The 13,335-nt window shown below is 44.5% G+C and overlaps 1 long non-coding RNA gene across 4 annotated transcripts; it reads left to right on the top strand.

The window, feature by feature from the left end:
* Positions 1-510: 510 nt before the first annotated feature.
* Positions 511-12,236, top strand: LOC146194213 (uncharacterized). Of its 4 annotated transcripts, none has more exons than XR_014705834.1 (3): positions 511-1,024; positions 1,178-1,528; positions 2,442-6,750. It is a non-coding gene; the product is annotated as an uncharacterized LOC146194213 (long non-coding RNA). The 4 variants fall into 4 exon arrangements; XR_014705835.1 differs by having other exon boundaries at positions 1,101-1,528; XR_014705836.1 differs by lacking the exon at positions 511-1,024 and adding an exon at positions 6,760-12,236 and having other exon boundaries at positions 1,044-1,528; positions 2,442-3,863.
* Positions 12,237-13,335: the final 1,099 nt, after the last annotated feature.

Genomic DNA, 13,335 nt, shown 5'->3' with positions numbered 1-13,335 from the left:
CCCTCTGCGCTGCGGCGCCTCCGTCATCGCAAAAGCGGCCCCTCGCTCCCATGCATTTCGCGGCGCGGTCGACACACTGGGTGCGTTCCAATACCCCCTCGTAGACGTCTACTTAGACGGCTACGCGAGCAGCCGCCATCTTGGGACGCGTTCCAATTCTCGCGAAGCAGTTATAAGCAGTCTCGCGAAGACGGCTTCGCCGAAGTCAACATCGATGCAGACTACTTTAACTTTGCTGTCTAAACATGGCGGACAGAGCGCGTTTCGCGCTGAGCGAATCGTGCTTGCGGTTGTTTCAGTAGTTGTACGGTGGTCGTGCTCTTTGCGAACGCCGGAGTATATGCATATGAACGATCTTTCAAACGTGAGTTGTTACGTCAATGTATGCGCTAGCTAGAGGCTAATTTAGCTGTCTTTATGGTCGTGAGATTCATAGCACTGCAGATTCTTTTACCGCGCTTAAGAGGAAAGCGTGCGTTGGATGCTGTTTTCTTCAATCGTGATGTTATCGATGAACTCGTCTCGCCGGGAGTCAGGACGGCTGCTGTACGGCGCACGTGTGTGTTTCTATCTTGCTGTAGTAGCCGCGGCAAACTCTACCGCGGATTTTCAGTTAATCTCGGAAGAACGAACTCGCCTGACGATAGCTGAACTTGCAGAGAGCCGGCTCCGTGAACTGCGCATGCGCGCCCAGGACCAAAGTGGAAAGGAGGATAAGTTGCTCTTCTGGACGGATGTGACGTCAAATAAGTTTTAGTGGTTGTTTTTTTCTAGAAGTAAGCCTCAAACCCAGATGTTCACTGAGCCGCCCAAAGTAAAGAAGGAAGGCTGGCGCGCTTTTCAGACAACGAGCATCTGCGCTTTGCGAGCCCTAGGCACCCTAGGTTGTCTTTCATGCGTCGGTCTGCTGCAGTTCGCGGGCCATCATCCCGGTAGATGCAAACTCGGTGAAATGCGGATTCAGTTCGTGGAATATAGCCTTAAATTCAAGGGCGCAGCCCTCGGTGCAGTCCTACTGACTGCGGTGAGTCGTAGTACATACATGCCCGCGAACTCTAAGTAAAGTATTTGTCGTCTTTCTGCCATCGCCTTCATTGCAGCTTCTTTAACGAGTTTTTGCACGGCAGCGCAAGCATGCGTTATCCTCAATTATTGACGTGGCGTAATCGCGCGACAGTCTCCGGGCGAAGGCGTGAGGAGACGACGAGACTGCGTAATGGCGTCCACGATCTCGTTTCATTTCGCTTGGAACAACTTCCATTCCTGCTGCTGTGCACCGATCGGTCGCCGGTTGCTGTTGTCTTCCGGATGCACTGGAGTATTGGGACATATGAGGCGACTAAAAGATAACGTAAAACTATTTCTGAGTTCGCTTATATTTTTTTGGGCAGTATAAGGCATTTTTGCGTGCGCCAGCGTGAACGCGCTGGTTTATAATCGGGGTTTTATTGCCTTCCTCGCAGCTTCAACCGATGGAGCGGCTCGGCCCATAGAAAATGTCGGGCTTCTTTCGGAAAACTGTTGGAAGGTAAGTGGCACTCATCTGTACAGACCATACGTGGTAGTACTGCAATACATGAGTAATATCTGCGGACTGCTAAAAGGGGGGCTGCTGGCCAGCTGAGAGATAGTTTAAACGTAAGTAGGCCCTGTGCGGACTGAACCTCGAAGTGCAACAAGCCCGAAGTGCAACAAGCCTACTGCACAGCATGAAATGGCTACAAAAGTGTGGTTATATACATGACCGAATTCATGTGCTTATTTTCTCAGACCTTCCACTGTCAAGTACACTTATTTCGGTGTATGCAGCAATGAGGGTAACTTCATTACTCCTCAGCTAGCATAGGTTCATGCCTGTGACAATATCTGTCCTTTTACTGCCGAAATAACTGCATTGGTGGAACTCACTGAGCTTGTTTATATAGATTTAACACTTTGGATATATGTTGCTACCGCAGAGTTCCCTAATATATATATCTTTTGCCTGCTCCAACATAAATAGTTGGCAGTGCTTGGCTTCAAGCTGCTGCCAAGGCCATTGACACCTTATTTGAAAAGAGAGCAATAATTAATCTGAGCTGGCATGTTTTGTGGGAGAGTGAGGCACCATTGAGAGTACCTCGTAATCCTGTCGTAGAGCTTGGCAGTTGCTGCTATAAGCACTCTCCATTGCAGTTCCATGCAAGCCGCAGCATATTGGGCACTTACTGCACAAGTGATTTAACTTAGATTCTCTTTGTTGCTATTTCAGTGTTTTGTAAGCGTGCTAAATATTTGTATTTGTGCTAGCATTGACAGCCAGTCTCGTTGCTACCTTTTTCCTTCTGCAGCAGGCACTCTCACTTGCTTTACTCGAACCAAATTCTATTGTGAGTGAGTTTGCTGAATTTATGCAAACTAAATGTAATTCCAGTATTACTCTCATTTATTTACATCTGCAGAGGCAACGAATTCTTGGCGGCGAGGAACGAGTTCCCTCCGCCAGTTCGATTACACCGCCACCTCAGTAGTGCAGTGAGCTGTGACTGATGTGACCAAATGGATACTCTCACTGCTTCCACAGGTTTAGAGCGTGCTCCCAGTTAAGTTTAAAACACCTTGCTTGCAATGTATTTAATCTTGTTGTATATTGTCACCCTTGCATTTGCTGATATGCTATTATTTGAAAATCATTCTGGGTGGTTTGGAACACATGATTTGCAGTGGGGGGAGGTGGGACGCACAAATGTGTGACTGCAATTTTTTGCCAGTCTAGCTTCTAGCCTTGCGAATTAAAGTAACAGATTAATACCTGAACAGGCCTGACATTTATTGGAGAGTTTGTCATATAGAAGAAAACTTGATCCCTTGTGGAGGTAACACAGCTGTGGTTCTCCGAGAAAATGTTATCTGTGTGTGATGGTGTCTAAAACATGGCATTGTCTTAGGTAACATGGCATGGAATCGGCCACTTCTTGTACTCTCTTGACAGCATCTATTGTACTATGTGCTAGGTGATATGCCTTCAGGGATAAGAGTAGATGGAGAATACCTCAGTAATCTGCAATTTGCTGATGACATTTCCCTGAAGCAGTCAGGATGACGGGCAGTAATGTGAGCAGGTTGTACGTCATGCTGGTCATGGAGGAAGTAAAAAAGCCTTAGAAGCAATGCAAAGAGGGAAATCGGCTGGTATGGATAGGCACCTGCAGATCTTTGAAGAGTGGTAGGGAGATTGTGCTAGAAAAACTGCTTGCTTTGTGTGTGTAGTGCCTCACGACCTCAAGCGTATTAAAATCTTGGAAGGATCCTAACAGTACCATAATCTATAAAAAAAGGGGCTGTCAAGCACTTGCAAACTTAAACTGATCGGGTTACTGTCCATTGCCTACAAGATAATAGAATTGGGAAAATCTTGGACTTTCTATCAGCTGAAAGAGCAGCTGGCTTTCGTAAGGGCTGCCATGTTTTTTAATGTGTCTGCCCTACCGCTGTTGTGTGCTGTATTGTAGCCTACATCCACATCGGATAGGAGGCTGTGCAAACAAACTGCTCTTTACAGAGGGGACATAATTTGAACTGCCCATATCATACAATGCAGCAGCAGTAGTGAAAAGTGCTCCACAAGAAGTGACTTATTGTAGAATGGTTGCTTTATTGCGGTGGCGTAAAAGGCGTCACCCTTGAGAAAAATCACAACCATGCCTTTGGCAGGTGACATGGCCATGCACTGATTGGTTGTCTGGTTCTGCGATGTCATGAGGCCACATGATATGGCCGAACTGGCTGGAGCTCATATTGTGGAAAAGCGCAAAAGAGACAAAGAATCGAGAAAAGAGAGGACGACGCTATCTGGAGCTGCTAACTCGGGCAGCTCCTTTGAGGTGAGAGGGTGAGGTGGAATAGAACCCTCCGAGACCCTTGGATCCAGTATCAGACGTGCTACTCCACGTTCATACAGCTTGGTTAAAACAGAGCTTTATACCCATGTTGGGTGGTCTTAGGCACAATGTGGTAGATTATGGTTGTATGCTGATGATTATGTGTGAGATAATACCGGAACAAATTAAGGGATTAGGGCTTATACCTTTCAGGACCGCTTTAAGCCAATCGTTCATATCTGAATGATGGTTCTCACACACTGGCAGACGTAAATTTTCGTGTTTGGAACATGTAGCCCCATTTAGGCAGATAGTATGACAAAAGTAGTTATAGTAACTAGTTCACAGGGATGGAAAGGCACAGAATCTGTCACTTGTTTCTGTGGGCACCTGAACTGGGCCGTAAGGGAAGGGAGGAGGGAGTCAAAGTGGAAAGACAGAAATGGGTGCCATAGTGGAGGTCTATGGAAAGCAGCCGCCAGCGATTGGGTTCGGACATGGGTACTCCGGCACAGTAATCTAGCATCTTAACCACTGCACCACCGCAGTGGGGCTATTGTGACAACCATAGTTTCTGTTTTTTTTTTTTTTTTTTTTTTTTTGTTCTTTCTGGCACAGTGCGACATTTAAAAATTATTCGAAATAAAGAGGTCTTTGGCGCCATTCACACGATTCTGCTGCTTCTACTATAGTTTTCTTTTTATGAGAGCAGTAGCGAAGTCTCTTGAAGACAATTTTACTAGCTCTCAGTTCAGCTCAGATGATGAATCAGTCAAATGTCAGCCTCGAACTTCAGCTAGGGGCCAAGAAAAGCTTAGTTTCAATCTCTGATCGCCCTTGGTCAGTTACACGTGCTCATTTTGTGTTCCCACTGTTCTGTTTCCATTCGCTGGGTTTCAGCAGCAATGAAAGCTTGGTACTACTTGATATGGCTTCTCCTGAACTTCAAGTGTGGAACTTCTTCAAGCAAATCGACTGGAGTTTGAACACCGAGCTCCTATAGCAGATTTTCAAATTTGATGGCAAACTCTCCCACCTTCTGGAAAACATATCACCAAATAATCCAGTCATAAATCCTGAAAGGTTTGGAAATGCCAATGCTATCAACTGTAAAATGAGTAGAGGAAGGCCGAGCTTAAAAATGGGTGTTTTCAGCAACTTAGCTATATTTCTGAGAGAACAGCACACCTTCAAAATGAACTTCAGAACGTAAATTATTACTTCTTTGGCAGTTGGGCTTCGCTGCATTTTGTTAGTGTGATTTGGAGAATAGGTACATGAGACTCTCAACAACTGCTGCAGGAAGTCAAGAATGACCACTGCTTCCGAACAGCACTACGAAAAAAAGAAATCTGCCGATAGGTGCACCATATCTTTACTAGTAATAAAAGAGGCAGTGTAGCATATTTTTAGTATTCTGAATTATTTTTCTTGCTGTCTTATTTTGATATTCATGCCCCCTTTTCTTTCACTTTTTGAATTTTTTCTGCAAATTTCGGAGAAAAAGGTTTTTATGTTATGTATAAAGCTAAACACATAACATAAAACTTAGGACATAACTTAGCACAGGTAGTAATCGCAGATCCGGACCATGAAAAGGAAATAACAAGAAGAATAAGATTGGGATGGAGCGCATTTGGCAAGCACTCGCAGATTATGACTAGCAGCTTACCGGTATCGCTCAAGAGGAAAGTATACAACAGTTGCATCTTGCCTGTACTCACCTATGGGGCTGAAACCTGGAGGCTAACCAAGAGACTTCTACTTAAGTTGAGGACAACCCAGAGGGCTATGGAACGAAAAATGGTAGGGGTAACATTAAGAGATAGAAAGCGTGCAGAGTGGGTCAGAGAATTAACTCAAGTTACCGACATTCTAGTGGAAATTAAGAAGAAGAAATGGACATGGGCAGGACATGTAGTGCGAAGAGAGGATAACCGATGGTCGCTGAGGGTAACAAACTGGATTCCAAGGGAAGGAAAGCGTAGCAGGGGGCGGCAGAAAGTTAGGTGGGCGGATGAGATTAAGAAGTTCGCAGGGGTCAAGTGGATGCAGCTAGCACAGAACCGGGTTAAGTGGAGAAATATGGGAGACGCCTTCGCCCTGCAGTGGGTATAATCAGGCTGATGATGATGATAAAGCCAAAACAAAAACATGGGCATTTATTTAATTGAGGATCTAAATGCCTGCATTTTAGTATTATCTAATAGCAAGATTGTGTAAATATTTTATTTAATAAACAAATTACATGGTGCTGAAGGAGTTGAGGCAAAAAAAAAAACTTCTTCATTTTCAAGCTGTAGTTTAAGAAATGAGCATTTTTCTGCCTTTTGTATATCCTCAAGATTTTATTACAATTTCTTGTTTTTATATTCATGTTTGACAATACTTTGTGAATATTTTACCCAGTGCTGAGAAAATATCTTGTGTATTATTCTTATATTCACAATATTCATGTGTTTAAAGGGCATTTAAATAGCTGTATTTTGATTGGCTCATGTGCGTCATGTACAGAAAGTGTGATCAGAAATTGTCATCAAAAAACGTCCTTCATACTGGAATTTGCGTGTGAAGAGCTCTGGCAGGTGCGTGCTCTGTTGCCACGTTGCAGAGAAGAGGAAAGGAGGCATCCTGGCTGTGCAAACCGCCGCAGAGAGGTGACAAAGAGGCTAATGGCAACCCCATGCATACTCGGGCCACTTATGCGCTTAATACACAGGACCTCGGAGGATGGGCGTGCGGTATTCGATCTGTCATTTGACGTGTGTAACTAGAAGGCTGCATTCCCTGCACCATACCTATTAGTCACATATTCTAATTCTGGTGCCGGGTTGTGTTCGCCTTAGCGATCTTAGCTCTTACGCACTTCCTACTTTTTTTTTTTTTTTTCTTTTTGTAGGTTGCAGCAAAGTTCTTTAAAGACTTCATTTATAAAATAGCAAGGTGCATGTATGCGATCAAGGATCTTTGAGGGAAGCTGCAGACGGGAGCTGTTGACGCTACCATGCTATACTCTTAAAGACAGATCTCAAGTTTCTCCTAAATTTTTATAACAAAACGAAACATCCGCACAGTGTTTGCTGGAGATGCTTACAACCCTGCTGTCCTGTCCGAAGACAGAGGTACATGCATTGCTGCCCGCCATATGCAAGGCCAGCCACAATTAAACATTCGTTACCAGAGTAACATGATTGCCTGGCTTTTTTGTGTGTTCACTTCCTTAGCATACTGTAGCATAGTCATAGTAGTGTGCACTTTTCCAATAAGTGGTCACGGGGTGTCACCATATTACCTGCTGGACTGCTTTGTGCATTTGGTGCTAGCACAGTGGAAGCAGAGCCGGTTTGCAGCAATCCAGAGAGGAGGAGCGAACAATGTGGTGGCACCGAGTAACACTTATTGAAAAGGTGTATATAGACTGCTTGTTCCTGCAAGGTGCGAGTTAAACTGCTCTCATACGAACAGTTTCAATCCTCATTGAACTGGATCTACATTCAACTCATTGTAGATCGAGGTTGTCACACGGCAACTGTCAAGTGCAGTTGAGCTCGAGCCTGCTTGACTCAAGGTTGCTTCCTCAATCGCTCTCGAGATTTCAAGCACACTCAAAAGCGGTCATTGACACCCTCGTCATCAACGAGCTCTAAAACTTGAAAACGAATAAATGCAATAGAACTGCACATAATAACACATAAATGTAATAAAAGGCATGATAGAACATTCGTAGAACAGCTAATTTTATAATATTGACACCGTAGTCCACTGCCAGTGGAAGCTAAGGTGGCGTTCTCTTCGACTGCGTCAGCGTGGAAACTGTGGAGCGGAAGAGAAACTGCACTGTAGCACTTGACCGCTGGGAGGATAGGTTAGGTGACCTGAGGCGCCAAAAGCGGAATGCTGCTGTGTACACTGAAATCGTGCTATCATTACTCCAATCTTAAATTTCTTTTTGAGACTCATTGCGACTGACAGCAGACGACGAACCACGTAGGAAATTTCTCAATGCTCACTGAAAACGCCCGTGTAGCACCGGATGCTTCAATCCTTCTTGAAAGCCTGAATGCAGATTGAGTTCAATGAGGATCGGAAGTGTTTGTGTGACAGAGGGATTAGTGTAGTGCAGCTAAAGCTTTGTGTTAGCTGGTGTGCACAAGTTGGGTGGCCAAGCTATGTTAAATGGTATTACAATGCATATTTAGAAAACAAAACAGGGCACCCCAAACGGTTTATTCAACTTCTCAGATTATTTGGCATTACACACATTGTCTTGAAAGCAGTCCACAATATGGCCAGCACAACTTATGTCCTTGTTTATTTCAGATTGTTCATTTAAGAGAGCTAACATAGTCAAGGGCTACTGACCAGGCTGACATTTTAACCAAGCCCGATAAGGCGTTGGACATGGTCTCTGCGAAATACTGCAGCGATGCACACACTGGAAAGCAACAAAATGTAAACCAAAGCTCTCATGGTCCTTTTCAGACAGCAAACCTCCTCGTCCTTTGCGCTGGCCATCGAACTTTGTCGATGAGGTACCAACAGATACTGCATCCATTGGTTTCTCTCCGACTGATGGGCGAGGGGTGTCACTTGGTCTGCTGATATCACGCACTTTTTTGTCTTGCATTTCGTTTTCACTCATGCATACTCTCACACAAGAAAGAAGGCTTTTAGTTTCTTGCCCTTGTCTATGCATGCTTCAGAGTGTTCTGTGCACTGTGCTATTCATACACCAACGGCTGGACTCAAGTGGCAGCGGCGCGCACTTTCATACAGCCTGCGCATTCACCGCAGATATAATGGCAGCTCTTCTAGGCAAGCAGTGCTCTCTTCCCCGTGAAGTGTGTGCAGGATTTACCCAACCCTGGTCACTCTCTTCTGTGGCGGCGCCCGGTGCGCACCTGCGTTCGCGCCTTCAAGCGTTCAAGTGTTCAGTTTACGGAGTGAGCGAAATACTTAGAGAAATTATGTAGTCTCAATTTTGTGTGCGCAAAAGCGGTGCAGTGTAGGCTCAGGCAACAGTATTATTTAGCACATTTTGATCGTAGTAATACTTACTTTGTCTTATTTCTTACAGTGCGCAACATGTGCTAATTACCATCTGAATACAACAGTGATTTGGGTTATCAGTCTGCAGTAAGGCAAGTAGCAGCATACTATTGTAAGGTCAGTCCCATTATGCTGCACAAAAGCTGATTTTTTTCTTCCTGCTGTAACTTTGTTTCCTTCATGATATGAGGGGAACTGTCAAAAATGCATTGACATGGCTACAGAAGCACAGAATTTATCACATGAACATTTTTGGCCTCTCGGGCCTGTTCTGCCAGGCCTGTTACAATTAGTGGCCGAGCAAGGAGGAGTGCCTGTTTTGCCCACATGCATTATTTCAAATGATATGCCAGTGTGATGGCATCTTTTCGCTTTTGGGCACATTTCTGTCTGCTTCTGCACATGTACCAAAATTTCGGGCGCCTTCACGTGTCTGCAAGTCAGGCTGGTCGTTGACCTGTTTTAAGTTGTTAGTGCAAATTAAAAAAAAAGGGTAACCTGCTCTTATTGCACTTTTTGTGCACTTTGAACAGCGCATTCACTGTAACTGCTTTTCCTGTTCTGAGGCGTGCGCAACATCACCTCGAAATAACAGGAGACATTCATCACCATCCTCATATAAGGATAGTAGGAAAGCCTTCCGACCCTTGTCTTTGCCTGCCACCTATGTTGCTAAACTCTGCGGCTAGTTTGTAACGAAGCTAACTTCATGACAATAGTTGAGCTTCTCGGCCGCAGTGTGCTTTTGGTATTTCCTTCGGTCCGGACCCATACGTATGTTTTCTGCCACACATTTGAACTTTATTTCCTCTGAACGACGTGCCCACGTCTGCAAGTTTGAAAAACTTGCGGTGTTTCCTTTCATCAATTTCCGAGTGATGGAGAACTCTGTTCCAATAATTTAGCTATATTTTATGCGAATTTTTCCCTGGTTTTGGCTCTTCGGCAAGATGCTGGTACACAGCCAGAGCCTGTAAGGATGGCTCACGGCCGCCACACCTATCATCTATAACTCTCAGTACAGCGGCAAAAATCACTGCAGGTCACTCTGAACGCTCAAGTTTATGACATCTCGTTGGCAAGAATCACAACCGGGTGAAAGTGCAGGCTTGCAGCCGCAGGCTTGGCCAGCCTCCGCTTTTTTTTTTTTTCCAGCTTGTTGCACACCAAATGACGGCATCACTGAGTAGACGCGTCAATGCACACAGTGCCACGATTTCGCAGCTGTAGCTGACAGGAAGCACCCTCCATGCGTAGGTCGTAAAGAGCGCACCGTCGCCACTCGAATCCAGCCATGGTACACCATGCATAACCATGAATACAGAAAACACAGAACATCCATACATGCACGGGCTTGGTTTCCTAAGAAAGGCCAGAGGCCTCGCACCTATGCTTCGGCCACCCATTGAGCTCAGCCTCTCCCCCTCCTTATTGGCATTGTAGCTGGGTGAGCCAAAGCTCACTTCTCAACCTTCAAACAAAGGTCACTGGTGGTGCTTGGGTAGCAGAAAGCAAGAAAAAAAAAAAGCTGCGGCGGTAGCTTTTTGATGGAAGGCAAAAAGCAAGGCACCAGTGTTTGTGCAATGTCAGTGCACCTTAAAGAAAGAACTCCAGGTGGTCGGAATTGTCGGGGACCTTCACTATGGCGTCTCTCATACCTGAGTCTTTTTTGGACGTTAAACCCTACAAACCAACCAGCAAGAAAAAAAAAGAATGCCTGTAAAAGTCGGGGCCATAATGACTGCAGTTGATGCGTTCTCGTAGCTGTTTTTACCCAGCACAGGGCAGCGTTTTCATTTTGTTGACCGAACCAACATGGCGGGCATAGTTTCTCAAAGCACTAAGAGATGGCGCTCCGCATTTTGCGTATTTAGGGAGCCTACATGTACCAGCCCTACGCGTATTGTCTCTTGTGGAGGCTAGTCAACCAGGGAGGAGGGAGAGACTCTTTGGTGATGGAAGGGAAGGAGAGAAACATACCGGTTTTGATGGTTGTAGCTCTGTTATTAACGAGTCTGCTGCAAAAGTATTTTTGGCCATCGCGCATTCTGAAGGCGCTGCCTCACAGACAGCAGGTTTGAACACATTTTCGAATTTAGGGTGGTTCATAAACAAGTTCAGTTTATGGAATCGCACCTTAAAACGAAAGGAATGATTGAAGCAGGAGAAATGATAGCACCTTAAAATAGAAACAAAAGGTGGATGGGTTTTAAGATGCTTTGCAGCTGTTTTCCACTTGCCCAAAGGCAGTGCAGAGTTTTGGCCGGTGTGCTATGAGCAGTTGGGCGCATGGTTTTGCTGATGGCATGGCAGCTGCGTGCTGGTTGGTGACATTTTATACACAAGGTCTTGCAGACTTTGTGTCTAGTTGGAAAAAAAGAGGATTGTAGCAAATGAGCATTTATGCTGAAATAATTTTGTGAGCAGCTTCAAAGAGCAGCCTTTTTTGAAAAATGGCTGCTTTCCATGAAAACATGGCATTAGATTTTTGCTTTTCTAGATGGGGTTTTAAATTTTGTTTTGATGGTTTATTGCAATCTTTTGCTTGTTCTTCACGACAGATGTATTTACTTCATAGCTTGCAATAAAATGCTTCCATTGCGAATAAGCATTCCTTGTGTGTCGTGCTCTTTGGTCTCATTATTTTGAACTGTAGTAGCCATGACAATCGGAAAACATTTGGGAGAACAGCATTGCATCATGTCTACATTATATTCCTGTAGAAAAAGAGAACGGGCATTGCAGTTGATGTCGATGAGACTGAAATCGACATTTGTTTCAGCTAAACTGTTTCTTCGATTTCGAATCTGGTTTGGGCTATTGCATGTCCAAGGCCCCAGCCAAATATTGCCCACTGCCTCAATAACAGCACATGCTCAAGGACCTAAAGAAACTACAAGATGAAAGTTTATTTTTCAACCCTTTGTGATGAGAGCAACTTTACAACAGGTAGAGGTATTGACATGGCACACAGGGATCGGGAATGCCAAAACCTAATGCGGTCTATGAAAGACGGCAAGCATGGGAAAGAGCTAATTAATTTTGACTGCTTGGTGTCCTTTAATATGCACTGACATTGTATAGCCCACAGGTGTCTTTACATCATGCCTCTGCCGAAATGTAGCCATGTATTTAATCTTAAAAAACCTTAGGATTAGCAGTCGAATGCATAGCCACAAAGTCACTGCTGCACATAGGTAGGAAGGTTTCGGACGTAGGAAGGGAGTAATGTTTTTAAGCCAGGTAGTCACTCTGAATCTGAACCATGAGAAACATTTCCCCAAGAGCAAAAAGAGGTGAATGTAAATTTAGAAGGTGCTGTACATATAATGTAATAAAAGGCAGCTTGCTATCATGTGATCATTTGAAAGGCTGAAAAGTGGATATTAAAGCATTAGTTTAAAATACCTAAGCAAAGGACTGCAGCTGGTTATAGAAAGTAATATAATTTGGAAAACCTTCACAAACACAGATGTGGATTAAAGTACAGTTTCAAGGTAATCATAACAAGGAAGTAGTAATAGGCTATTATTGAAATGAGCAGGCCTTATTTGCCCTAGGCAAGTGGCGTCCTTGGTCCAAAAAGGTGAGGGCATAAGCAGGTCCTCATCTGATGGTTTCTGTGGGTGGTACTTCTAAGCTGCCGCAACACCATACCATATGACACAGAGTGCTGGCCATCTTGCAGTAGAGTACCTGCAGTTGAGATTGCAGCACATGGTGCAGAAAACTGAATGCAGAAGATGCAGAAAACTGAAAAGAAGCATTAGAGTGGGACATGTAATCCAGGAAATAGGGCTTTTCAGCTAATCGATTAGATTTCGAGGGAGTGAAACAAGCAAGGGATACCAGACACTGGGATGAAGAGATAATGTCGGCAAATGAGCCAAGGTTGGCGGCTGCAGCTAACGCATGAAGCAGCGATGATTGCAGACCGTTAATTCCCTTCAGCATACCTAATGCAGGCAGGCAGTGGCAACAGAGTCAAAACTCTGTTGCCAATTTATGAAATAACTATAGATATGTAACTGCACTGTGGGAAGCCCACTTAGCCACTTGATTTATCTTCCAAGTTTTTGTTATGAATGGACAGAGTGAAAATGCGCAAAGGAAATAAATGCCAGACTAGGAATAAGTGTAGTCCTTGATTGAATGGCTCTAGTGTCGCATTGCTGAACTGTGGTTTAAACGTTACTTGTGGCGTGATAAATGAGTCATATAGCCTCTGGGTGGCTTGCAGAGAGAGCTGAACTGAGAAGAGAACTCGAGAGAACTGCAGAGACTTGTGCGAGCACCGTACAACGAGCCGGTTCAAATGGCGCGCCGTTGCAACGGTTGAGTGACAGCGCTGCAGGTGGCGAAAACGTCGAATACCAACAGAAATTAATTCAGTAAAAGGACACATTTAGATAATTAAAATTCGCAC

Source organism: Amblyomma maculatum, chromosome 3 (genome assembly GCF_055883805.1).
Source record: "Amblyomma maculatum isolate TAMU_Amacu chromosome 3, ASM5588380v1, whole genome shotgun sequence".
NCBI lineage: Eukaryota > Metazoa > Arthropoda > Arachnida > Ixodida > Ixodidae > Amblyomma > Amblyomma maculatum.
This window is presented reverse-complemented; position numbering and strand designations above follow the sequence as displayed.